At 43.1% G+C, this 27,758-nt stretch overlaps 1 protein-coding gene and 1 pseudogene across 2 annotated transcripts in view; both read left to right on the plus strand.

Moving 5' to 3' along the window:
- Positions 1-27,758, plus strand: part of LOC126253231 (uncharacterized) — a 650,259-nt gene that overhangs the window by 443,597 nt on the left and 178,904 nt on the right. The gene's annotated exons all lie outside the window — the stretch shown is intronic.
- LOC126253809 (5S ribosomal RNA) lies at positions 6,074-6,190 on the plus strand (annotated as a pseudogene).

The following is a 27,758-nucleotide window of genomic DNA, read 5'->3' on the forward strand; positions in this document are numbered from 1 at the left end:
GGATGTGTGTGATGTCCTTAGGTTAGTTAGGTTTAAGTAGTTCTAAGTTCTAGGGGACTGATGACCACAGATGTTGAGTCCCATAGTGCTCAGAGCGATTTTTTTGAAGAAGACAATGAAAGCAATAGTTTGTGACACGCCATTAATTTTTGTTTGTTAAATCGTTTATTGTCGGTATCTTTATATGCTGCTGAAGGTACACGTGAATTATTTGACTAAATGAATCAACTAGGGTTTGAAGAGAATGAGTAATGTTGTACAGCAGCTAACACTGCAGTGGTAATGATATATTTTCTGCACTTGTTACACATGTCGTCCCAACCTGAAGCGACCATTGCGGAACAAGTGTGGCATATTGTCAGAAGAAAGCGCGTGCTACGAGTTTCCCGCGCAGTTGTGCAGCGTGCGAGTGAAACGGCGCGGCAACCTCCATCTACATCTACATCTATACTCCGCGAGCCACCTTACGGTGTGTGACGGAGGGTACTTATTGTACCACTATCTGATCCCCCCTTCCCTGTTCCATTCACGAATTGTGCGTGGGAAGAACGACTGCTTGTAAGTCTCCGTATTTGCTCTAATTTCTCGGATCTTTTCGTTGTGATCATTACGCGAGATATATGTGGGCGGTAGTAATATGTTGCCCATCTCTTCCCGGAATGTGCTCTCTCGTAATTTCGATAATAAACCTCTCCGTATTGCGTAACGCCTTTCTTGAAGTGTCCGCCACTGGAGCTTGTTCAGCATCTCCGTAACGCTCTCGCGCTGACTAAATGTCCCCATGACGAATCGCGCTGCTTTTCGCTGGATCATGTCTATCTCTTCTATTAATCCAACCTGGTAAGGGTCCCATACTGATGAGCAATACTCAAGAATCGGACGAACAAGCGTTTTGTAAGCTACTTCTTTCGTCGATGAGTCACATTTTCTTAGAATTCTTCCTATGAATCTCAACCTGGCGCCTGCTTTTCCCACTATTTGTTTTATGTGATCATTCCACTTCAGATCGCTCCGGATAGTAACTCCTAAGTATTTTACGGTCGTTACCGCTTCCAATGATTTACCACCTATGGCATAATCGTACTGGAATGGATTTCTGCCCCTATGTATGCGCATTATATTACATTTATCTACGTTTAGGGAAAGCTGCCAGCTGTCGCACCATTCATTAATCCTCTGCAGGTCTTCCTGGAGTACGTACGAGTCTTCTGATGTTGCTACTTTCTTGTAGACAACCGTGTCATCTGCAAATAGCCTCACGGAGCTACCGATGTTGTCAACTAAGTCATTTATGTATATTGTAAACAATAAAGGTCCTATCACGCTTCCTTGCGGTACTCCCGAAATTACCTCTACATCTGCAGATTTTGAACCGTTAAGAATGACATGTTGTGTTCTTTCTTCTAGGAAATCCTGAATCCAATCACAAACCTGGTCCGATATTCCGTAAGCTCGTATTTTTTTCACTAAACGTAAGTGCGGAACCGTATCAAATGCCTTCCTGAAGTCCAGGAATACGGCATCAATCTGCTCGCCAGTGTCTACGGCACTGTGAATTTCTTGGACAAATAGGGCGAGCTGAGTTTCACATGATCTCTGTTTGCGGAATCCATGTTGGTTATGATGAAGGAGATTTGTATTATCTAAGAACGTCATAATACGAGAACATAAAACATGTTCCATTATTCTACAACAGATTGACGTAAGCGAAATAGGCCTATAATTATTCGCATCTGATTTATGACCCTTCTTGAAAATGGGAACGACCTGCGCTTTCTTCCAGTCGCTAGGTACTTTACGTTCTTCCAGAGATCTACGATAAATTGCTGATAGAAAGGGGGCAAGTTCTTTAGCATAATCACTGTAGAATCTTACGGGTATCTCGTCTGGTCCGGATGCTTTTCCGCTACTAAGTGATAGCAGTTGTTTTTCAATTCCGATATCGTTTATTTCAGTATTTTCCATTTTGGCGTCCGTGCGACGGCTGAAGTCAGGGACCGTGTTACGATTTTCCGCAGTGAAACAGTTTCGGAACACTGAATTCAGTATTTCTGCCTTTCTTCGGTCGTCCTCTGTTTCGGTGCCATCGTAGTCAACGAGTGACTGAATAGGGGATTTAGATCCGCTTACCGATTTTACATATGACCAAAACTTTTTAGGGTTCTTGTTTAGATTGTTTGCCAATGTTTTATGTTCAAATTCGTTGAATGCTTCTCTCATTGCTCTCTTTACGCTCTTTTTCGCTTCGTTCAGCTTTTCCTTATCAGCTATGATTCGACTACTCTTAAACCTATGATGAAGCTTTCTTTGTTTCCGTAGTACCTTTCGTACATGATTGTTATACCACGGTGGATCTTTCCCCTCGCTTTGGACCTTAGTCGGTACGAACTTATCTAAGGCGTACTGGACGATGTTTCTGAATTTTTTCCATTTTTGTTCCACATCCTCTTCCTCAGAAATGAACGTTTGATGGTGGTCACTCAGATATTCCGCGATTTGTGCCCTATCACTCTTGTTAAGCAAATATATTTTCCTTCCTTTCTTGGCATTTCTTATTACACTTGTAGTCATTGATGCAACCACTGACTTATGATCACTGATACCCTCTTCTACATTCACGGAGTCGAAAAGTTCCGGTCTATTTGTTGCTATGAGGTCTAAAACGTTAGCTTCACGAGTTGGTTCTCTAACTATCTGCTCGAAGTAATTCTCGGACAAGGCAGTCAGGATAATGTCACAAGAGTCTCTGTCCCTGGCTCCAGTTCTGATTGTGTGACTATCCCATTCTATACCTGGTAGATTGAAGTCTCCCCCTATTACAATAGTATGATCACGAAACTTCTTCACGACGTTCTGCAGGTTCTCTCTGAGGCGCTCAACTACTACGGTTGCTGATGCAGGTGGTCTATAGAAGCATCCGACTATCATATCTGACCCACCTTTGATACTTAACCCAGATTATTTCACATTCGCATTCGCTAATAACTTCACTGGATATTATTGAATTCTTTACTGCTATAAATACTCCTCCACCATTGGCGTTTATCCTATCCTTGCGGTATATATTCCATTCTGTGTCTAGGATTTCGTTACTGTTCACTTCCGGTTTTAACCAACTTTCCGTTCCTAATACTATATGCGCACTATTTCCTTCAATAAGCGATACTAATTCAGGAACCTTGCCCTGGATACTCCTGCAGTTTACCAATATTACGTTAACTTTTCCTGTTTTTGGTCTCTGAGGACGGACGTTCTTTATCAACGATGCTGATGTTCTCTCTGGTAAGCCGTCAGGTATTTTATCGTTTCGCCCAAGGGGGGGTCCCTCTAACCTAAAAAACCCCCGTGTGCACGCCACACGTACTCTGCTACCCTAGTAGCTGCTTCCGGTGTGTAGTGCACGCCTGACCTGTCTAGGGGGGCCCTACAGTTCTCCACCCAATAACGGAGGTCGATGAATTTGCAACCATTATAATCGCAGAGTCGTCTGAGCCTCTGGTTTAGACCCTCCACACGGCTCCAAACCAGAGGACCGCGATCGACTCTGGGCACTATGCTGCAGATATTAAGCTCAGCTTGCACTCCGCGTGCGATGCTGGTTGTCTTCACCAAATCAGCCAGCCGCCGGAAGGAACCAAGGATGGCCTCAGAACCCAAGCGGCAGGCGTCATTCGTTCCGACATGTGCTACTATCTGCAGCCGGTCACACCCAGTGCGTTCAATAGCTGCCGGAAGGGCCTCCTCCACATTACGGACGAGACCCCCTGGCAAGCACACCGAGTGCACACTGGCATTCTTCCCCGACCTACCCGCTATTTTCCTGAGGGGCTCCATAACCCGCCTAACGTTGGAGCTCCCTATAACTAATAGGCCCGCCCTCTGTGACTGTCGGGACCTTGCCGGAGAATCGGCCACTGGCCCAACAGGCGAGGCATCCTGTGGTGGCTCGGAAACGATGTCATCACCACTAGGAAGCACCCCGTACCTGTTGGAAAGGGGTAAGGCAGCTGCCACGCGGCCAGATCCCACCTTCGCCTTTCGGCCAGGCACGCGCGAGCCCACCACTGTCCGCCATTCACCCTGGAGTGATGGCTGACCGGTAAGATGCTCACTGCCGAAAGACGCAGCGACATCAGGGGTTCCATGTGATTCCAAGGCCACCGAAGTAGGCATAGGTCTCACCACAGTTGCCCCAACGCCACTACGAGCCGACGCCTGCGCCTCGAGCTCGATGAGCCTAACAGACAAAGCCTCCACCTGCCCCCGAAGAGTGGCCAATTCTCCTTGCGTCCGCTCACAACAACCACAGTCCCTACACATGACTATGTTTACCCTACTCTATACGGTGACAAATTCCCAAGATAATCTTCTGATGAGCTACTCTGATAATCAAGAAACACTCACTGAAATACGAGACACGAAAACTACGCTAGGTTTTCCCAGAAAAACTATTTAAAAGCTAAGCGCAGCAAATAAGTACAAAATAAATTTCTCTCCTAACGATCAAGAACTGTTAGTTTCTATGCAGAGCAGATAGACACAAATAGAATCCCTTCCTTAGTGGAAGGTCGTAAACAAAATGCAAAATAAACGCTTTATACAAACAGTACTCGCTGCTGCTGGTGCACTCGCTCTGGCTGTCACAAGACAAGTCACCAAGGCTGAAGTACGCTGGACATCGCGATTCTTGTTAGCTAAACGTCTAAATCCACCGTGAAATTCTGGCGATATATACCAATTGCAATGCCGTGTCCAACCTTGTGCAATGGTACCAACAATTTGACCATGGCCGCACGAACGTGAGTTACGGAAATTCTTCACCTTGCACCATGCGATTTCCATCTTTTCGCCAGGCCGGATTACAGTCATCTGCGAGGCAAGAGATTTCCCAGCGATGAGTAGGTTCACACAGCGTTCCTCAAATGGCTCCATGACCAAGAAGTGGATTTCTGTCGGCGAGGATTAGAACGATTAGTAGAACGTCCCATCTGCTGGTTGGAGAGACTTGGTAGCGATGCTGAAAAATAGTTTCATATATCTGTGGCACGTTGACGCGTAGTGCAGCATTCAGCAAAAAAGTTATTTGGCCTGCTATAACAATACGCAACTTACTTTTCGAAGTCCTCTCGTACCCTCCATTCGTACACACTAACAGTATTTTTGTGTTTTATTAATGATTTAGTTCTTTTGTTTGTAATTTTTCGAAGCACCGTTCTGTAAACTGACTCATTCCATATTCAAGGAGCTTAGGCTCGCATAGTCGCACGGAACCTACGGCGAAGTCTGTTAGTCGGGCAGCATTTTTCGGGTAGCCATAGGCAGCTGAGGCGAGGTAGGTAGCGAGGAAGGAGACTGTTTGCCCGCAACCTGGCTTACCCCTCGCATGCATTCTTCTAAACTGTCTACTTCAATAATTATGTTGCTAACTTTGTTTGTGAGTGTGGGGTCTATAAGTTTTGTGAGTAAGGCTATCCACGATTCACAGTGTTTCTTTTTGTTTCTTACGTTGCAGTTCCACATCACAGCACGTAATACACACGGAAACACATGTATACAAAAACACTTATCCATATAAGAAATTGAAATGTTTGTCTGGAGCAATGGTTAACACTGTCACGGGAATAAAATAGTTTCAACGACCCAGTACGACAAAGCTTCCCTGAAGATTTCCCTTCACTGTCAGAAAAATTCCGAAACTGGCAAGCATCTCCTATTTATTTGTTCCCAATTGGAAACCCATGTGCTCCACTTCCAGCCTTCCTGGTAATCGGCTGAAAATGATCGCAGCTCACTAGCGGGCCAGATATAAATACCCTCTTAATTACACAGAAAATGTGGATGTACTGCAGTCGCGTGATAATTCACAATTCCAGTCCGCACCAGGTTGGCGTAAATGTTAGAACACACCAAGAGAATAATGCAGATAGCCTGTGGTCAAGCCAATCAGTGTGACCAGTAGACACCCTATTCTTTAAAGAATCTAGCTCCCAGCTAGAAAACAGCTTCAGACGTCTGATTGCCTTACAGATGGGTTAAAGCCTTATATTTAATGCTAAGCATGTAAACCAGAAAAGGTAACGGCCTTGCCACAGTGGATACACCGGTTCCCGTGAGATCACCGAAGTTAAGCGCTGTCGGGCGTGGCCGGCACTTGGATGGGTGACCATCCAGCCGCCATGCGCTGTTGCCATTTTTCGGGGTGCACTCAGCCTCGTGATGCCAACTGAGGAGCTACTCGACCGACGAGTAGCGGCTCCGGTCAAGAATACCATCATAACGACCGGGAGAGCGGTGTGCTAACCGCATCCTACTTTGAGGATGACACGGCGGTCGGATGGTCCCGGTAGGCCACTCGTGGCCTGAAGACGGAGTGTATGTAAATCAGAAAACAATTTTACAAAAGGTTTGAAATTATGTTTAAAGTTTGTTTCAAGTTGTTAAGCGGTGTTATCAGATACTGGATGACGACAAAGTGGGTAATTTGCACTCAGTTTTAAGCAAAAGCTAGTCTTATTACGCATGTCAATGGTTATGACGTGATATCTCCTTAAATATGTGGCTTACAATGGTGTAATTTTGCTGGTACATTCAATCGTAGTAGCTGGTAGTAAAGAAGTAATAAATTAATACACCATGACTGATGCTGAAATTTTACTGCATGAACAGCGATCAAAAATTTTCCTTTCATCATTTTGCAGTGGGAGTCAGCGAGAAAAAGTTGCGTAAATGTTTGCAATTATGTGTCAAGTTCGCTGAAAGTCACCAGATGCATTCATTCTCAAATACTTGATGAATACAGTCTGCATATTTTTGTGTACTGTGAGTTACCGGCCAGCCGTGGTGGCCGTGCGGTTCTAGGCGCTTCAGTCTGGAACCGCGCGACAGCTACGGTCCCAGGTTCGAATTCTGCCTCGGGCATGGATGCGTGTGTCGTCCTTAGGTTAGTTAGGTTTAAGTAGTTCTAAGTTGTAGGGGACTGATGGACCTCCAGATGTTAAGTCCAATAGTGCTCAGAGACTTTTTTAGTTACGTACAGAGTTTCTGCCTGTAATACCTGCCGTACTGTATTAAACCTTTAACACTAGATTATACCCCTTTCATATTAGATGACAGCATTTTAAATTTTTAAATTCGGTCTAATTATATGAAATATTGAAAATGTAGTTTCTGTTGCTCCTAGAGGCTGCTAGGCTACCTGCGACTGGAACTGGGTGACAGTGCTTCGTATTAGCTATTTAGTGAAATGGATCCGTTGAACAGCAATCAGAAACGGCGTTCAGTCGAAACCCAGTTCACGTCAGCGCTGTCGGGCTTCGCGCGTGGTTTTAGCCGGGTCTGAGGCGCTGCAGTCATGGACTGTGCGACTGGTCTCGGCGGAGGTTCGAGTCGTCCCTCGGGCATGGGCGTGTGTGTTTGTCCTTAGGATAATTTGGGTTGAGTAGTGTGTAAGCTTAGGGACTGATAACCTTAGCAGTTAAGTCCCATAAGATTTCACACACATTTGCACATTTTCGGGCTTCGCTAGCACTTTGATGGGTGACCGTGTGTGTCTGCAAAGTGCTTTTGGTAAGCAGGGTGTACTCAGTTACTTGATAAGCAGCGACTCCGGTCACGAAAACTGACAACGGCTGGGAGAGCGGTATGTCCTTCCATAACCACATCCAGTGACACCTATGAGCTGAGGATGATACGGCAGTCGGTCCGTACCGTTGGGCCTTTGACGCCTGTTCGGGATGAGTTTTGGGCTTAATTAAACTGACGGTGTTCCGAGTGCTGCAGTGTGAGCTGTATACATCTCAGGATGCTGAAACATCGCAGTTATGTTCATTAATCGGTACGCTCGGAGTTTATGCTGAAAAAAAATAGTCTCACTTTGTACCACCAGCTGAAAATATGGCACTGTCAGTATTCAAATTGTGGTGTGGGTGCAGGAAAAGTGGAGGAACGATAAAACACATAATAAAGGTGGTTCAGACACATTTACTAGGATATGGTCACAAGTTACAACATGTGTTCAATATGGTCTATCGAGTCGACAAAATGCTGTGTCTGTAACACGGCATGGTCGAATGTTGCTCGCAGCATAGCCGGTGTAATCAGAGCGATATGTCGTCCTATGATATCCTTCAGAACAAACGAGTCCGGGTTCATCCCTAATAGACAGGATCTTTCAGATATCCCCACAACAAGAAGTTACATGGATTTAGGTCAGGGAATCTGGAAGGCCAGACATCTTGAAATTGTCTAGAGATGATGTGGTCGTTAGCGAAGGTTTCTCGAGGCACATCTTTCACCAGACAAGCGTGTTGCCCCGTCTTGCATGAAAATAGTGGGGTAGACACAGTTGCGTTCTTGCAGAGCTGGAATCACGTATAACTGGCCGCATCTGCTGTTACACAACCAGGCAGCAGACTCGCAATGGGCAGTGTTCGTGTTTTGGGCCAATGTCAGTACTTTCTATGGACCACTTAGAACTGAATCTACCATTTGACGTCTGGAACTTGTCGTACGAGTGGTGCATTCATACCATAGTCTCCTGTGAAGGCCTTCCGCGGTTTGGTATAATTGGAGCATGTAATGTACTGAGTGAAAACAATTGTTATTACCGGTTAGGAGGATCCACGTGTTATTTACCTCGTAAGAGGCTATGATGACGATGGGGAATGGTTGACTGAGCAGTTGATACTGGGTCTTTGGCTATCGTCTGTGGACAGCGTCCTGGTGTTGTGTGATGAACAACGGGGTGGAGATGCTGACCCAACTAAACACACAACAGTAGGAGATGGCCGCTGGCACAAGGACACCAGGCTGGGGAAGGTGCTGCAGCAAAGGAATAGTGTCAACAACTCGATGAGTGTTTACCCTTATGAGACTACAGCGGCAGCATCTTGAGATGTGGGCTGACTATGCCGATAGGCGTAGATACTGTGAGCTGCTGGCTGGTCGCTGCAAGTCAAATGCACGAGGCGCCCAAGCGTGGACTGCGAACCAAGGACCCTCGGAAGACGGCCTGCAGTTGGTTGCTGCCAGCCAGCCGTAGGCTCCCAGCAGGGAGGCACCAGTTCAGCTCCCAGCGTCATCGCGATCAGTTGTGGTTCGTAAACGAGCAGCTGGTTGTAGATGAGACTGGATGACCAACGTGAGATCGACAGCTAGTGTTCAGTACTTCTTGATGTCGGCAGTGGTTGATGACGTACCACTGGTCTGGGAGGTCAGCATTGATATTGACGTGCCTTTTATCTGTTACGAAAAAGTGCAGCTTCCAGTCATGTCTGAGGCCCAGCAATAGGCGACTGGGCCCAGTGTAAATAACCTGTGCCAAAGAGCCAGACTAGAAGCTTTCGCCATGCCGGCTCCAGTTTTTTTTCTTTTTTTTTCTTTTTTCAACGCAAGCAGCGGAATTGGGTAAGCTTCCTGCCTGCTCTTCTGGCTGCAGATTTGGACGTCAATTGGGAAAGCCACTGTTGCAACAATATCGTCTTGAATATGTAAACCATTTTTGCACAGTTAAACAGAGACCATGCCTGAATGAAAAAAGTAACATCCTTCCTTAAGGTTGAGTCACTTTCAGTACCCTCTTTTTTGTCGCCTTTAGGTAGCATTCTTTTTCCCCTTGAGGAGGTAAAGAAAGTACCTAGCGTACAATATTCTCCGCTGGCCGCTTACGTAATAGCAGAAATCCGATTTCATAAATAATTTGGATCTTCTGTCTTTCCTAGTGAAGAAACGATAAAAGAATCTTAGGTTACTTTTTATCAGATATCTTAAGAGCATCCTGTTGACGAATCGGTAAGAACCAAACTGTGAAACTGTCAGTAGTCAGTAGATAGTAAACTATTTGAAATTTAATTTACAACTAAATTGTAGGCTAACTCCAGTGTCACTCAACGCCATAACAGTAGTCCTTAAGCCGTTTCACCATCGAGATCATAAATTGTTGTGAAAGAAAGTAACAAGTTTCATGACTCATATGGAATGTATACTTTCAGATTTTGACCAGTAAGCGCTTCGTGGGTATCAATATATTTCTTGTAGCATTTCCTACTGGTGTTTGACCCACTTCTCTGCGACATTCTCGCGCTGACTAATATACAAACGATATTCTGTGCATGTTTGAATGTTCTTCCTCCATTCAGATAATCCAACAGCGTAAGGGAACATACACTACTGGCCATTAAAATTGCTACACCAAGAAGATGAAGTGCTACAGACGCGAAATTTAACCGACAGGAAGAAGATGCTCTGATATGCAAATGATTAGCTTTCCAGAGCATTCACACGAGGTTGACGTCGGTGACGACACCTACAACGTGCTGACGTGAGGAAAGTTTCCAACCGATTTCTCATACACAAACAGCCAGTTGACGGCCGTTGCCTGGTGAAACGTTTTTGTGATGCTTCGTGTAAGGAGGAGAAATGCGTACCATCACGTTTCCGACTTTGATAAAGGTCGGATTGTAGCCTATCGCGATTGCGGTTTATCGTATCGCGACACCGCTGCTTGCGTTGGTTGAGAACCAATGACTGCTAGCAGAATATGGAATCGGTGGGTTCAGGAGGGTAATACGGAACGCCGTGCTGGATCCTCGTATCATTAGCAGTCGAGATGACAGGCATCTTATCCGCATGGCTGTAACAGATCGTGCAGCCACGTCTCGATCCCTGAGTCAACAGATGGGGACGTTTGGAGGACAACAACCATCTGCACGAACAGTTCGACGACGTTTGCAGCAGCATGGACTATCAGCTCGGAGACCATGGCTGCAGTTACCCTTGACGCTGCATCACAGACAGGAGCGCCTGCGATGGTGCACCCAACGACGAACCTGGGTGCACGAACGGCAAAACGTCATTTTTTCGGATGAATCCAGGTTATTTTTACAGCATCATGATGGTCGCATCCGTGTTTGACGACATCGCGGTGAACGCACATTGGAAGCGTGTATTCGTCATCGTCATACTGGCATATCACCTGACGTGATGGTATGGGGTGCCATTGGTTACACATCTCGGTCACCTCTTGTTCGGATTGACGGCACTTTGGACAGTGGACGTTACATTTTAGATGTGTTACGTCCTGTTGCAGGTCCTGTACGGGCCTTCCTGGATACAGAAAATGTTCGACTGCTGCCCTGGCCAGCACATTCTCCAGATCTCTCACCAATTCAAAACGTCTGGTCAATGGTGGCCGAGCAACTGGCTTGTCACAATACGCCAGTCACTACTCTTGATGAACTGTGGTATCGTGTTGAAGCTGCATGGGCAGCTGTACCTGTACACGTCATCCATGCTCTGTTCGACTCAATGCCCAGGCGTATCAAGGCCGTTATTACGGCCAGAGGTGGTTGTTCTGGGTACTGATTTCTGAGGATCTATGCACCCAAATTGGGTGAAAATGTAATCACATGTCAGTTCTAGTATAATATATTTGTCCAATGAATACCCGTTTATCATCTGCATTTCTTCTTGGTGTAACAATTTTAATGGCCAGTAGTGTACTATTGTTTTACCTCTCATGGACGAATCCAATTCTTCACTCAGCAGACTTCCAGTGAACCTGTGTGCCTCTAATTCTTCATTCGGCAGACACCCTTTAATTAAAATTATTAATAATTCCGTAGTTGATCATCTAGCCGCACCAACAAATATTTCATTCCAGTGAAACCGTGTTCCTCTAATACTTCACTCAGCATTCTTCCAGTGAATGTGTGCCTCTCGAAAGATTCAGTGATTCCTTCCCCATCTCAAACTACTCTGGATATAATTTATACATATTTCAGTGATGTGTCCCAATGATTGCTTGACAGTGGTGTACAAATATCGATTTTTTGTTCATTTACTGGTGTATCACATCTTTATGCTTTGGGTTGTAGGCAATATGTACAAGAAGCATTGATCATCTGCAGTTCATCCTACGCTCTGCAACGATTTGTATTTCGCAAGAATTTTCTAATTACGAGCGCACTGGTAGTTTCTTAGGCCGTTAATCGGAGTGGGCAATGCACGACCTAATTTGTTCGCTTGGTTCCTTTTCATCAGACTGTCGGTCCTACAACGTTGCTTAAAATCTCATACATCTAACATAGAATTAATCTGTAAACCCTTTTTATTAGGTAGACAAGTTACAAAATAATACAGAAATATGTGAAATTATTGAATAAATCCTGTATTATTAATGATGTTAACGAAAACAGATGGTTACAGTTTAAACCAAATAAATATTAATTAAATGTTCACCCATATGTGAATAGTGACCCCACATAACCTGCGGATTGAAACGAAATAAAAAATAATGAAAAAATAAGTATTAGGTGCGAGCGGAGCCTCGAATGTAGAAACAAGTGCATAAAAATAATTTAACTGCACATTAATCCACGAAAATGAACAGAAAACACTCAAAGTCCGATAGGACAGTTTCCCATTATCAGGTGCGACATAAAATGAAGTTTATTATTCTGTGGCAACTGGGAAAAACATTCAACAAGTTCATCACACATATTTAAATATCTACAACATCAAATCATTACAGTCCACAGCTGCTTCAGATCCCGTAAACAACGAGTTGTTAAAGCAGCTTAAAATCAATCACCAAAAGCTCATAGCCACTTGCATACTCATCAACAATGACCTATCTCCACACTGGCGACAAAAGACCACATAAGCTTTAACGCTCACCTTTAAACACTTACTGTGATGCCACACACTAATGGATCCAAGTTATAAACTTAAATAATGACCACCATTCAAATTTAAATCTAATTACACTTAAATGTAAGCTACCACAAAACAGTGAAAATTTTAGTTGTCATTTTGTGACCTGTTATTAAAATAACAACATACTGTTAAGCAAACAAATTTCACCAAGCAATCTTGTATCCGATTATATGAAGTGATAACCTTTATCTAAAACTATAAGTACACATCTGACAGTAAACTGTGTTTACTCATCCACTAGGAATATTAGCTAAGAATTTGGGAAACTCATGCAGCGTTTAACTGTGTGTAAGGAAGGCGGATTTATAATACTGCGGTATTTACATATCCACTATTAATATAGTTGTGTGTAATCCTTTAAACAACTGCACAATTCGACAAGTTGCTTGTTGTGTTTACTGACTTCATGAACTTTCATTTTACACTTCGTACACAATAGTACCATTGTTAAATGTTACCCTAGATTCATTGTGGAAGTCTTAATGAACTCGAGCCGGCCGAAGTGGCCGTGCGGTTAAAGGCGCTGCAGTCTGGAACCGCAAGACCGCTACGGTCGCAGGTTCGAATCCTGCCTCGGGCATGGATGTTTGTGATGTCCTTAGGTTAGTTAGGTTTAACTAGTTCTAAGTTCTAGGGGACTAATGACCTCAGCAGTTGAGTCCCATAGTGCTCAGAGCCAATCTTAATGAACTCGTCTCACTACCACAATTCTTCTAATGTACTTGGCTTTCCCATATCGTGTTTGTTCGATCTAAGGTAGTTTAGTTCAGAACGTGATATTCACTTTTCATTTCGTTCCCTTGTGTTGTCTCCACCCTTCAGCTAATAGGTCACTCTCCAGCCTCAGGAAAACTCTAGATTCAGCATTCAGTCACCTCCATTCCTCACATTCCTTGCCCTGTTCGCTAGTCGCCCCGAGCTGTGAAAACATTCATCCTTGCCTCTCGCTCCACGAGCCGGCTTCTCGTAAAGTCGCATAATGACACCCCCCCACCCCCTCGCCCCCAGTGGTCAATATCGTGACTTACATTTCGATACTTCCCCAAGGAATACTTAGCTTGGACCCACGCTACTGTTCTAAACTACTATGATACGAATGTGATGTGCTTTTCAAATTTTTTCATCATCTGTTTCAAATTCCTAGCCTGTAACGTTTCCAGTAGGCCTATATTCGAGTCTTATTTGTAATACTTTTAACCGTACTTGGAGTATAATATTTTATGGACTGCGGTAAAGACAACTTTATCTGACGATTCGTGATCTCCATGCTTCCTATCAGCGTTGTTGTGGAGCATAATTCGGAGAGCGATGGTTGGCGAGATGGGGAGTTTAACCTGACCGAAATCGAATCCGCGTACCGCACTAATGGCCGATGGTCTGGTACACCGACAGATTTGGGTGTGATTTCAAACGGGTTGCGTGACTTGTTAAGAAGAAAGAGGCCAGAGTTTTACGTTTTCTCGGCGGCTTTCTAAGGAAATTTTTTCGAAGTGGGTGTAGCGATCTTATAGTGGTTGCACTTGGCGACAAACATAACGGCTAGTGAAGAAGCGAGAAAGTTTGTAACTGATCTGGGAGCAACGGCCATACAACGTTGACAGCAAGCGCGGAGGCAAGCTGCATACGTCGCTGGACGATGCCTAGTAGCCGTCGACGATGTTGTAAACAACGCTAAGGCTTCTAAATGCCATATTGCAACCACATGTTGAGAGACATTGTGTGTCTCGTACATTGTGTAGCTTGGGCACGACGTAAATCGGACCCTCGGACTTATTGAGACGATATGAAAGTTTTCTTTGAATCTGGGTCCATAGTTGTTACGAACTGTTCGACTGACTCAAAGCTGCCTAAAACTTAATTTTTAGGGTTTCTTCGTACTATCGTATAACTTCAATCTCTCATGATTTTCAAGGGGTCGTGCTAAAAAGTTTTCTTATAAATGAACATTAAATTTTCAGTATCGGTACATCATTTTAGATTTAAAGCACTGATTAAACAGGTATCTATTTCACCCGTTAGCATGCTGTTAAACAGATATTATAAACTTATGTCATGTGTGTATCACGTTTGAAAATATGCGGTGTACTGTGGTAAGTTACCATATTAGTAGCAGCACCTTCTCTAAACTGACAATATCTCCCATCGTAGATGTTTTGTTGATGAAACAGCTAAAAATGTATCAGATCAAGCATAAGTTCTTATCTGTTTTACCACTGCTTTTAACTTTAACTAAATTATGCACTGAACAAAAAATGGTTCAAATGGCTCTGAGCACTATGGGACTCAACTGCTGTGGTCATAAGTCCCCTAGAACTTAGAACTACTTAAACCTAACTAACCTAACGACATCACACACATCCATGCCCGAGGCAGGATTCGAACCTGCGACCGTAGTGGTCGTGCGGTTCCAGACTGTAGCGCCTTTAACCGCTCGGCCACTCCGGCCGGCTGCACTGGACATCTAACGTTTTACAACATTCCGTGTAACGAGGTTGGGGAGTGGAGGGCTGGCCTTTATTGACTGGTTGACGGTTGAGCGGAATATTACTTTTATTGGCACACAGTAATTCCTTGGAAACATCTTGATCGCTAAAAACTTTATTTATAACGCATTTTGTGACGTCATCGTCAGATAAAATGTGCTTAGGAAGGCTCATACGGGGAGCAATACAAGAAAAACGTAAAGTTTCATGTGCAGTTGCCGTTAGGCGTATTTTCAAAAGATGTTATTTCGAGACATCGCATACCAGACTCAGCGCCTGTCTCACCAGTGCATACACAAGGAACTAAATGACGAGGCCTGTTGACTTACCATCTGGGAGTGGCGGCGCAGGTGTCTGGCATGTGAACAAGTGTGGCTGGAGATGGAAAGAAAAACACGGGGGTTATAAAAGTGCAGGTCTAACTAGACCGTCCGCTTACACTAATAGAAGACCCAGACAGTAAAAATGAGACTGAACCACGGCGTAATGTAATACATATAACGATAATACATGTAAAAGAAATTCATGCTAGAATGATACCCCGTATTAGGCAATATGGACGAGTAATGCTGAAATGATAAACTCCCATATTTAGGCAATGAAACAGCGTGAGGGAGGGATGAGCTCGTACAATGTATGATAGATTTGTGTGTAGTATTCTCAAGGCAACAAAGTGTATCAAACACCTACTAGCAACCCAGACCGGCAAAAATAGAAGCCAGTTCTATGTTATCATTTGAATCATGCGTCCATGGGTTGTAAAATATTGCGTGACCTAAAATAAATGAAGTCAAAAATAAAACTGATACCAAACGTATAAGATCGGTATAGGCCTACACAGGGCGGTCAGAAACAGTCTGAAAAGCTTATAAGGATGGTGCAGGGTAAGTTGTGCTGAGAAGTAATTGTTAAGAAAAATATTCGATACGTTACGCCGCTTCCGAGTTAATGAGTACTGAAAAAAGCCAGTCAGCCCGTTGCACGCGTAAATTCAAGCGACCCGCCTGATACAATTAGTTTCAGTTGTTGTAATAGCGTAGATGACAGCGCACGAGATTTCTCAGCCTTTGGTTCGGTTTCGATCCTTACTACAGTCCCACGTCCCATTTCTTTTACCTCCCTTGTTCGCGTTTAGGGAACCAAACGAAGAACACTTTTGGCGACACCGTCTCTGGCGGGCGGCTCGAATTTGGACACCCAACTAAATGATTGGTTAATTTCAATGCTAATTAAATCGAAAATGCTGCAAAGTATCGAATTGTTTTCTGAATAATTACTTCTCAGCAGAATCTAACCTTCAACAACCTTTCAAGCTTTTCAGACTATTTCTCGCCACCCTGTACATACATAACCGTAAAACTGCATGGCTGTGAGTTAAAAACGCACGCATAGAAAGTGGAGTAAGCTTAGTTGTCTATAGTCAGATATAAAGAAATAGATTTAACATATACATCGCGTATGATCATGTGAAACACTGGTACAACAGTAGTGAACAATGAACAAGATACGACGTTTTGTTGTACAAGTTTGTGCTCTGTTAGATGTATCATCCTCGTGCTGTTGTACAGGTTGTGGCAAGTTTGTTGCTACTGTATGACTGAGGTTAGGATATGTGTTACAAGAAAGGACTTTATTTAATAATTCACTCTCCTCTTTATTAAAGCAAATGTTGGTGCTAAAAAGCATAGTCTGTGTAACACTGTGTGCAATACAGCCATCTAAGTGTAAGGGTGATTAGATGAATTATATATACAGTCAGTTCTGACTGACTCCTTCCTGCAGATACCACGCATGGTAGAAGTATCAGTTTTAGAGACAACAAGGTCTAAATGTAGTAGGAACTGGTGCTTTTTGTATATATTACATGATCGTATTTCCCAATCTGGGGTATCATTCTGTTTCATTATATTCATTGCATTACACCATGGTTCAGTTTCATTTTTATTGTCTGGGTCTTATATTAACGTAAGCGAGCTGTTTAGCTAGTCCTGCATTTTTATAATTCCCACAGTTTTCTTTACACCTCCATTCACTTTAATTCATATACTGGTCGTCTGTATCAACACACTTTGTTGGTAATCCAACTGGCCTAGCCATTTGTGTACTGGCGAGGTAGGCATTCCCCTCGGTACTCCGGCACGTAATTAAGCATGTTCATATCTTTGCTTTTGATCTAATGAATGTCCCTCCTTTTAGAGTAGAAATTTATGTTGCAGTTCCTAATGTTGCAAAGCCGCTTGAGATCTTTTGCACCCATCCCACACCCATGAATTAACAGGTAGATGTTATCCGAGGCTTTACCTGCCATTTTTGTAATGTTAACGCTGTCCTGGACAGACATTGTGTGCCACAGTGCCGTGCTGGGCTACCAGGACACGTTATAAATTACTTGACATGGACAAAAAGATCTTAAAGAGAGACACCGTTATTAAATTCAACAAAACGTGTTCAACATATGAAATCCCCCCGAAATTATAATAGGTATTATTTTAGTAAGACCATTGCTCAGACCCCCTGTATGTATACTTCAGCTAATGTAAATAGCTGTTAGGAAAGAAATTTGTGCATTGTACTAAGAAAGATCACTTTAATGGGGAAACTTACTTAGACCACCTTCTGTTGGCTAAGGAGCTTGACGGGTCCACTTCTGACCGCGCTTGCAAGCTTATTACGCACACTACTAAATTTCTAGGGGATGAAATTTCAATCACTCACGAACAAATGCTTGAGAGACTTGGCTTATGATCTTCCGCTCACACGGCCGAAAAGGCACCTAAATGGTCCTTTCACTTTCACAGAAAAGTTGATAATTGCACCAACGTTTGCTGTAATAAAGAGGAGAGTGAATTATTAAATACAGCATTTCTTGTAAAACATACCCTAACTTCGACCATAAAGTAGCAACGAACTAATAAAAGCAGCAGTGCTGTAAAAATAAATAAATCAATCAGCCACGAGATAGACCAGCTACTAAAAGAAGTACTGTCTGAGCCAGAAGCGCAGAGGTTGCGGCGGGGCGGGGTTCGACTTTCGTGTGCAGGCTGCTAATTAAAATTCACCTACCTCAGACGGGCGTCTGCTCGATGTCCCTTCACTCTGCAACGTAGATACTTACACGATGATGTAAAAAACACCATCTAATATCTACAATTACTGAGGCCGCGCAACTCTAGTTATCAAATAAAGTTCTGTAGATAAACTGTCATTAAAAATTTATCGGGCGGTAAGAAAATGGATTGGCTTCTGGAAAATAACGTCCGAAATTTTCACACAAAAATGTTCATTTTTGTCTTTATAGCCAAAGAAACGGTACTATTTATCCACATTTAAACTATTGCCTATTTTGTTCAAGTTAACAATTCATACACTCATTTCACATGCACAGCAGCCAGAAATCTGTCCAAACACAATCCGAATTAAACCACGTTTTCACAGTCATTAATTCCACCACTAATATGAGTTATTACATTCGGTCCTTCTTGTGGATTTCAAAAAATAAATTGCTTGCCAAAAATGCTCAGTAGTTGAATACTGAAACATGCCACACGGATACTATGAAGACCAAATTTTCACACGCGAATATCTTTCCAACAAAACAATTCCAAAACTTGGAAACCTCACAAAACTGTCCGTAAATGCAACTGCTATTACAGCCACACAATCTGGACGCGAGAAGCCAATTATTTCCTCATTTTACACATTATCTTGACTGGCACTAGTAACATGACCGTCCGCATTCAAAGCTAGTGAGAGACTCCTCCCAGTATAAATATCAGGTAACTAGCGGGAACCGTCTCAATTCTGATTGGCTAACCATACTCACTGCCGATCAGAATGCTCGCTCATGATCATACTCGCGCCAAAACTGGTCTGCACCAATCCTTACATAGAGACGCGTCTACGTCATTCTGATATACAAATATGTTTAATAAACGAAAACGAAAAGGCAATAAATCGGGAAATATCCTTTAGATATCGATAATACTCTAGCTGACTTTCTGGCTGCTGTGTTACAATAGCAATCACACCTAGACATACGTCATCAGCGAAGCGGGTAAATTCCCTATGAACATTTTCCCACGACAGGTTTGCCTAACTCTTGCAGGTTACTTATGACGGTACATAAAGCAACATTAAAATTTGAAGAATGTCCCACTCACATATACTCCCACAACAATCTTAGACATCAATAATAATTTTGTCTGATTTTTATATTATGTAAACGAAAAATAATTAAAGTTTTAAAATGAAAATCTCAATTAATTAATTCTGCAACCTGCGAGTTCTGTTTATGTTTTTAGATAATACCAAAGGATAAACTATTATTTTTCCTAACTGAATTTAGTTTTCTAAGTGTCGGTTTTTGACTTTTTAGCAATTTTTTTCTTTATCTCTGAAACTATGATAGCTATAAAGCTGAAATTTGGACACAATCTTCTCCTGAATGTAGTGTACCAATTTTGAAAATGATTGAATAATATTTCATATCATTTATTTAGGTTCTTATAGGGGGTGAATGTACGCGTCCTGTAAGAGACATTGGATAGCTTTCCCACGGCAGGTAGAGACAGATGTGCGTGTGTCTCCCGGTTAGGCCGGCAGTTGTCAGCCCCCGAAGTTACACGCAGCTAGCTATCCTAAAACAAATGTTCGCTCGGAGCAAACTTGCGACGCTACAAGGTGTAGTATTTGAGGTAAGGATCAGCTGTTAGTCTGCAGTGTTACCGAAAAATGGGAGACAACAGAGTTCTTGTCATACGTGCTGCAAAGGACATACTTCGGTTAATATATATAAAGCCACAAAAGTTCAGAAAACACATGATTTTACTAATAACACCAACACTGAAGTATGCCACTTTGACTTGACTTCCAAATTTACCAGTTAAACAAAAAGTGCATTCAAAATCGTACGTAAATACCTGACCCTCATTTAATAAAGAGTCTTATTACGTATGAACCGTAAAACGCCCTCATTAGGAAGCACACTAAAAATCTATAAACTTGGTGTTCCTCTTGGATCGATAATCAGTGCCGTAAATACTCCTTGCTAGTGGCTCGCTAAAGAACTCAATTTCTTTCGTAACAAACACTATTATTATCATCCGGTTTCATATACCATCAGAAACCAACAATAGTTAATTTCTTACCTTAAGGACATTCCAGTTGGTAATAAATGTTATATGTGAGATGGGATGTGGTCATCATGTATACGAACATCCTGATTAAGGATTATAAAAAGTAACCTTAAACAATATAGCACCTGGATGTTCAGGTCATCAATAATTTTCTAATGCTCCTCAAGCTCATTCTCAATAATAATGTGAATTGTTTACGTACGACGAGGTAGCCTTGCTATGTGATCACCATTAGTCAGCACAATTACTAATATTTTCATCGAAAATGTAAAGAGTCAATATTTTAACACCCACCCCACCCATAAGGACAATATCGTATGTTACTGTCATGATGCGGATGGTGTTTTTCTCTAATACAGTGGCACAAGATGACAGGCTATCCATTGTTAATAGGATCTGCATAGTGTATATCCTGAAATACCGTTCACAGTACAGAACCACAATAACCTGCAGCTAACATAGTTAGACCTTCCTATCTTCCTGTGTAATACTTGTATTTATTTTGCGCACTAATGGTTTTCCTGTACAGGTCGTCAAGTGTCCCAACTGGCAACTGAAACATAAGAACTGCATGAATATTAATGGAAATTACTCTACATCTGCTGCTCAGTGTAACTCCCAAAACTATTATAAAGTCCTTATCTGGGAACCATATCCGAACAGTTAGGTGAATGGCTGAAGACGGCTGGCATTGTACCAGCTTTCCACATGCCCTATCAGGTCATCTTTTAATTCATACACCATGAAACTCGCAGCAAACAACTGTAGGCACGATCGGGTATTTACAATATGAAATCACGTACGATGACTGTGACTTTCGACAAGTCAGTGAAACAGGACATGCTTTTTCCACCAGATTCAAGGAGAACTAGAGAGTAGATAGTTCTAAATCGGCCCTAACTAGTCATCCTAAGGCGTTCAACCATTCGCTCTCTGTTTATAATTTTACGTCCTACACCTTCAACTCAAACGACGAACCCTTGCTCTTCTAGAAGAAAAAGAAGTCCTCTGCAATCTTAATCACTGCCCAGACTGCACGTGGAAACACAGGTCCGTTCTTGATAATTACGGCCTCCTAAATCAGAGCATTCCTGACCCTATGCCCATGTCTCTCAGGCTTCGACAACCAGATGTACAGTACACACACTACAATATGACGATGGTACATCTATTGTGCAAAAACGCTTATATCAACAGTGACTTGTGATGTTCATGGTTATTATTGGTGTTTTAAAATGTTGTTAATGGCTGGGGGCAGCAACTGTAATGTATCTTCGTTAGGAGGAAGTGAAAAATCAGCCAAATCAGTTGCAATAATGCAAATTAGGTTTAAGTAGTTCTAATTTCTAGGGGATTGATGACCTCAGAAGTTAAGTCCCATAGTGCTCAGTGCCATTTTTGTAGCTATAAGCCACAAATAAAGGTAAATTCACGTCCATAATAAAACAACCATGGAACACCAAGCTAACTGTCATTAGAAAATGTTTCACAAATGCAAAGAATGAACTGACGTCACACCGATTTCCCATGAGCAGAGGAAAATTTAGGACGCGAAAAGGCATACTACTATGCACATAGTAAGTGCGAAAAAGTGCGGGTACGAGTAGCAGTTAAATATCTAGAAACGACTAAAGTAATCAATTATTGATGTGCAGGGTGAATATAATTAAAGCTAAACTTTCAAACAGCATGATGTCAAATTGCAACGGAATACTATCGGAGAAGGGGCAAAACGTATGGCAGAAGAAAAATAAATAGTTAAATGCTGCAATAGATGGGGCTGTAAGCGGTCGCGCGGTTCCAGACTGTAGCGCCTAGAACCGCTCGGCCACCCCGGCCGGCTGTAAGCATCATAATTTAATAGTGGTCGACTACAGATGACAAATGAATCATACAACAATGCCTAAAGTGTACGTTTGACGTTAAACAAACTGTACTACTCAGTGTGCGTGGGTGTACAGGTGTGATACTGTTAGTTATGTAAGCGCATCCACCACCACAAACTCATATCACATAGGATGGGAAAAAATCGGTTTTTAATTGTCCTGAGGTCAAAAACCGTATAAAAAGCATCAATCACATCGGTTTTTAATTGTCCTGAGGCCAAAAACTTCATAAACAACATCAGTCAAAATGAAATCGGATTATTAATTTCCGTGTGGCTGAATCAAAACATGTTCAGTATGCTGTCCACCGTTTTCTGCAATGAGTTGAAATCGGAAACAGTATGTTCCACAACTGATCTAAGTGTTTCCGGGGTCACGTTCAGAATGTGTTGCGCAATGAGTTCCTTCAATGCAGCTAAGTTTGCAAACGGAACACTGAATATAACATCTTTCAGATAGCCCCACAGCCACAAGTGACACACATTAAGATCAGGTGATAGGGATGGCCAGGCTGTAGGGAAATGGCGGCTGATAATTCTAGCATTTCCGAAATGGCGCTTCAGCAGCTGCTTAACTGGATTTGCAATGTGCGGAGGTGCGCCATCTTGCATAAAAATGGTCCCATCCACACATCTACGCTTCTGGAGAGCTGGAATGACGTGGTTGCGCAAAAGTGACGTGGCTGCGCAAAAGACTCTCATAGCGCTTACCAGCGACGGTACAGTAACAGGATCGGAAGCACCCGTCTCTTCGAAAAACTGTGGCCCTGTGATAAATGATGCCGCAAATCGGCACCACACAGTGACCTTTTCAGGATGTGTATTGGCATATACTGTCCGATGGAAGTGGGCGTCGTGTGTCCACAAAATCTTCCACGGCCAATCATTGTCCACTTCCATGAGAGCAAGAAATTCTAACCTTGCTGGCAGGTCAACAGGACTTGCAGCTCGTGCACAGGGCTAATTTTGAATGGACAGCAAAGAAGGATTTTACGCACCGTGCTCACGGGTATGTCCAATGTTCGGACAATTCTGCGTGCACTACACGTTTGCAAAGCATCCCTCGTCTCCTCCTGCATTGCTGTGGCTATTGTTTCCGCTGACGTAGAATCAGTTCGTCCCCTCCCTCTACGAGTTTGCACAGTGACCTTTTCAGGATGAAGTGTTATTGGTTGATTTGCGTGTGGATTTTCCGTTGCCCATATTCGACAATTTTGTGTTTTTTCGAATTTCCAAATCTTTTTCTCCAGACTACGGGAGTCATCTGACCAATGCCTTGTTTCAAACTCTTCAGTATCAGGAACTTCTGCAGAGCGACGTGTGCACAGTCATCATTCTTCTAATACAGCTTTACAAGCAGAGCGCGATCCTGCATTGAGACAGTCATGGCGAACGTCGCAGACGCGAAAGGAGGAAAAGCCGTGTGCCCGGCGTGTTAATACCAACTTCAATGGGTCACGCGCGTGACAGGTGTTTTAATTTACGTATTCTGACACATACAGCGCCATCTATTGGTCAATTTTCACGCTGTTTTTTTTTCTTCTGCCATACGTTTTCCCCCTTCTCCAATAATATTCCGTTGCAATTTGACGTCATTCTGACAGTGGTGTTATTTCTACAGCGTTTCGAAAGTTTAACTTTAATTATAATCACCCTGTATAAAAGAGGGACTTAGCACCTGTACGGTAGTATAAAAAAGCATACGACGTATTTTTGTTTCTGAGTGTCACAACTACATATCTCGAAAACGACGCGTCGTACAAAGAAAATGTTCCTGGTGAAAAGTTGATACCAGCAATGGGTGATACAAATGGGCACCTCCTAAGAACCCCTCCTGTGTGTGCGGCGTCATCTTCGTATTTTCTAACCCCCCAAATTTTATTGCATCTTCGGAGTCTAAGCAAACAAAGCGTACGCTTTACGCAAACCATTGTTTCTGTGGTGTCACCGCCAGACACCACACTTGCTAGGTGGTAGTCTTTAAATCGGCCGCGGTCCGGTAGTATACGTCGGACCCGCGTGTCGCCACTGTCAGTGATCGCAGACCGAGCGCCGCCACACGGCAGGTCTAGAGACACTTACTAGCACTCGTCCCAGTTGTACAGCCGACGTTCATAGGAATGGTTCACTGACAATCACGCTCTCATTTGCCGAGACGATAGTTAGCATGGCCTTCAGCTGCGTCATTTGCTGCGACCTAGCAAGGTGCCATTACCAGTTATATTGAGCTTATTATAAAACCTGTACCGTCAAGAGCGATGTACACCAATTATGGATTAAAGTTAAGTATTACATCATCTACGTACTTTATTTGCAATTCTCAAGACCTTGTCCTGTTCCAGACCTCACGCCAGTCTGCGTGTAATTAAACGCGTGCATTTCGGCCTCCTCTACCAACACGGTGTTGGCTCTTCTGCCAACACTACAGTTTCCCACTCTTGATAGACGGCGCTATAATCCACTAATATCAACGGTGCCTGTTTTTGCAATTAAGAAACGACGCATTTGATTCCACATTTCATTTACGATGTAAATATAAACCTTTTGGTTCTAACAGTTGCTACTGAAGTTTAAACATTACTTGAGTGTTGCAAATTCGATTATACAGCAGAAATGACGTGGCTAGACATAAGGGTGCTTGATTTTGGTGGCCTGCCATGAATCCCGCTACCAGGTTGACTGATTTAGATGTGTTTCTCCGTTCAACCGCTGTAACTCTTGCGCTGACCGCTACGCGGCTACCGGCAGAATACACACCACAACAGTTGTAATGACGTAAAATATCCATGAAGTGATTATGACAGGCGCACCTGCCATGGATATTCGTCGAAATCAAGCACCCCAGAGATAGAGGCAAGAGGGCTCCCGAAATCAAGCAACCCAATGGTAGGAGCAAGGGACTCACCTGTACCAACCATCCCAGCGAGAACAGACAATTATTATAACTACGTCGTCGTTCCTGGTTCATGCTAAACGTAGTTTCTAATGAGACACTGAAGCCAATAACTACACTGTACCTTACAATGGTGTTTCAACACTAAAGTAAGTTTCGAACATATCAACCGATAGGACACAAGGGTTTACATTTACATCGAAATGGAATGCGGGATCAAGTGCGTCGGTTCTTAATTGCCAAAACAGTCGCACTTTGTTACGACGTTACTATAAATAGAAAACCGTGGTTTGAATGAGGCATTTTCTGGCGTAGAAGCCGAATATGCGACAAAATTGGGGTTACCATTTGCAAATACATTGCTGACCCGTGTAGGAGGGATGGTTAGGAGGTGGGCAGTTCTAGCACAGACAAATGTCCCCTTCACTAATATTAGCTTTTCACCTAGCCATTTTTTTCGTGCGATGCGTCATTTGCTATATATATTTAGTTGTCTCAAGTTAAAAACAAACACACTGTGTATGTTAAATCTTTGGAATGTTTGAATTTCTATATTTTGGTTTGTATCTGATTATCGGCACCGTACTTTACCCTAGTTTTAACTGCACACGTTTATATCGTACCCACTGCGATTTTACGTTAAGTACATATATTTCGATGTTGTTTGTTTGATACCGGTTCTACTTTTGACTATGTACTTCAAGCTCACACCAGCTTTTACCCCGCATGGGTACATGCTTCACATGCTTGTTAATAGAGAACTGTCTTCCGTTTTTGCCACTCTTTGTTGTAAGTTGATCTTTGTTACAGTTTGTTGTTCTTGAGAGCACTACAGATAAGTCTATTATACATCATACGACCTCACCACTCCGTCACGGTATTTTATTGCCTGAATATGGCATCTTTCATTTCAGTATTACCCATCGTTATTGCGTAATAAGGGGTATCATTATAGCATAAATTTTTTTGCAGGTGTTATTATATGTATTGGATTACGCCATGGTTCAGTCTCATCTTTATTGTCTGGGTCTCCTATTAGTGTAAGCGGACGATCTAGTTGGACCTGCGCTTTTGTAAGTCAAAAGGCCTCGCCATTTCGTTCCTTGTGTGTGTACTGATGAGACAGACTAGGAAATGAGACACTTAAAGTAGTAAAGGAGTTTTGCTATTTGGGGAGCAAAATAACTGATGATGGTCGAAGTAGAGAGGATATAAAATGTAGACTGGCAATGGCAAGGAAAGCGTTTCTGAAGAAGAGAAATTTGTTAACATCGAGTATAGATTTAAGTGTCAGGAAGTCATTTCTGAAAGTATTTGTATGGAGTGTAGCCATGTATGGAAGTGAAACATGGACGGTAAATAGTTTGGACAAGAAGCTTTCGAAATGTGGTGCTACAGAAGAATGCTGAAGATTAGATGGGTAGATCACGTAACTAATGAGGAGGTACTGAACAGGATTGGGGAGAAGAGGAGTTTGTGGCACAACTTGACCAGAAGAAGGGATCGGTTGGTAGGACATGTTCTGAGGCATCAAGGGATCACCAATTTAGTATTGGAGGGCAGCGTGGAGGGTAAAAATCGTAGAGGGAGACCAAGAGATGAATACACTAAGCAGATTCAGAAGGATGTAGGTTGCAGTAGGTACTGGGAGATGAAGAAGCTTGCACAGGATAGAGTAGCATGGAGAGCTGCATCAAACCAGTCTCAGGACTGAAGACCACAACAACAACAACATCTCAGGCGTGTCCCTCTCTTTAGCTTAGCATTTTCTGTTGCAGTTCCTCATGTCGCACAACCGTTAGTTAGATCTTTTGCAATGAACTGTCAAGCTCGCCCCATACCTATGGCTGAATAGACCATTTCAGTAATAAGGTGTTTTTCTTGTAATGTTAACGCGTTATTCCACCATGCTCTCCCCTTCTTGCTTCAGTGTGTGGCACTCGGTGATGGATAATGTCGACAATAAAACCATTTATAGTTTAAAAAAACACCTTGTGCACGTAGGTATGTGTAATGTGCTGTATTTTACTAACCATAATGACAACATGTCATGAGATACTAACTCACAGTTGAACGCGTTTTACAACAAAAAATTTTTGATGACTGGAAGATGACAGTTACAGCTGTCGAAACCCGTAGTCAACAATGAAGACTAGTATATGCCATCATGGCTACTGATAATGTTTCCAAGTGGAAACATGTTGCCTGGTCGAATCTCTTGTAACCCCAGGTCGACGATAGTCCAGACACGTGTCGTCTGTCGAACGCCTGCTCGAAACAGGCACCGCGCCCTGGACGCTGGCCGATAGAGCAGTATTATGCTGTAGAGGGCATTCAGCTTGGCTGCCATGGGACCTGTGGCAGTAATCTAAGGCACCGTGATAGGTGCGTACTACGTGAAGATTACTGCGGCCTGCCTGCGTTCCTCACACTTGATGTCTTCCCCCACAGCGGTGGCGTCTTCCCGCAGGATAGTTGTCCCTGTCACGAGACGAGATTCGTGGGGCAGTAGTTTGAGGAGCATGTTAGTGAACCCCAGTTGATGTCTTGGCCACACAGTTTGCTTGATTTAAATTCGAAGGAACGCACCTGGTACTCTATCGGAAGCCAGCTACGCATCCACAAATCGCTGACAGTAAGGGATGTTC

The sequence above is a fragment of the Schistocerca nitens genome, chromosome 4 (assembly GCF_023898315.1).
Source record: "Schistocerca nitens isolate TAMUIC-IGC-003100 chromosome 4, iqSchNite1.1, whole genome shotgun sequence".
In the NCBI taxonomy this organism is placed as follows: Eukaryota; Metazoa; Arthropoda; class Insecta; order Orthoptera; family Acrididae; genus Schistocerca; species Schistocerca nitens.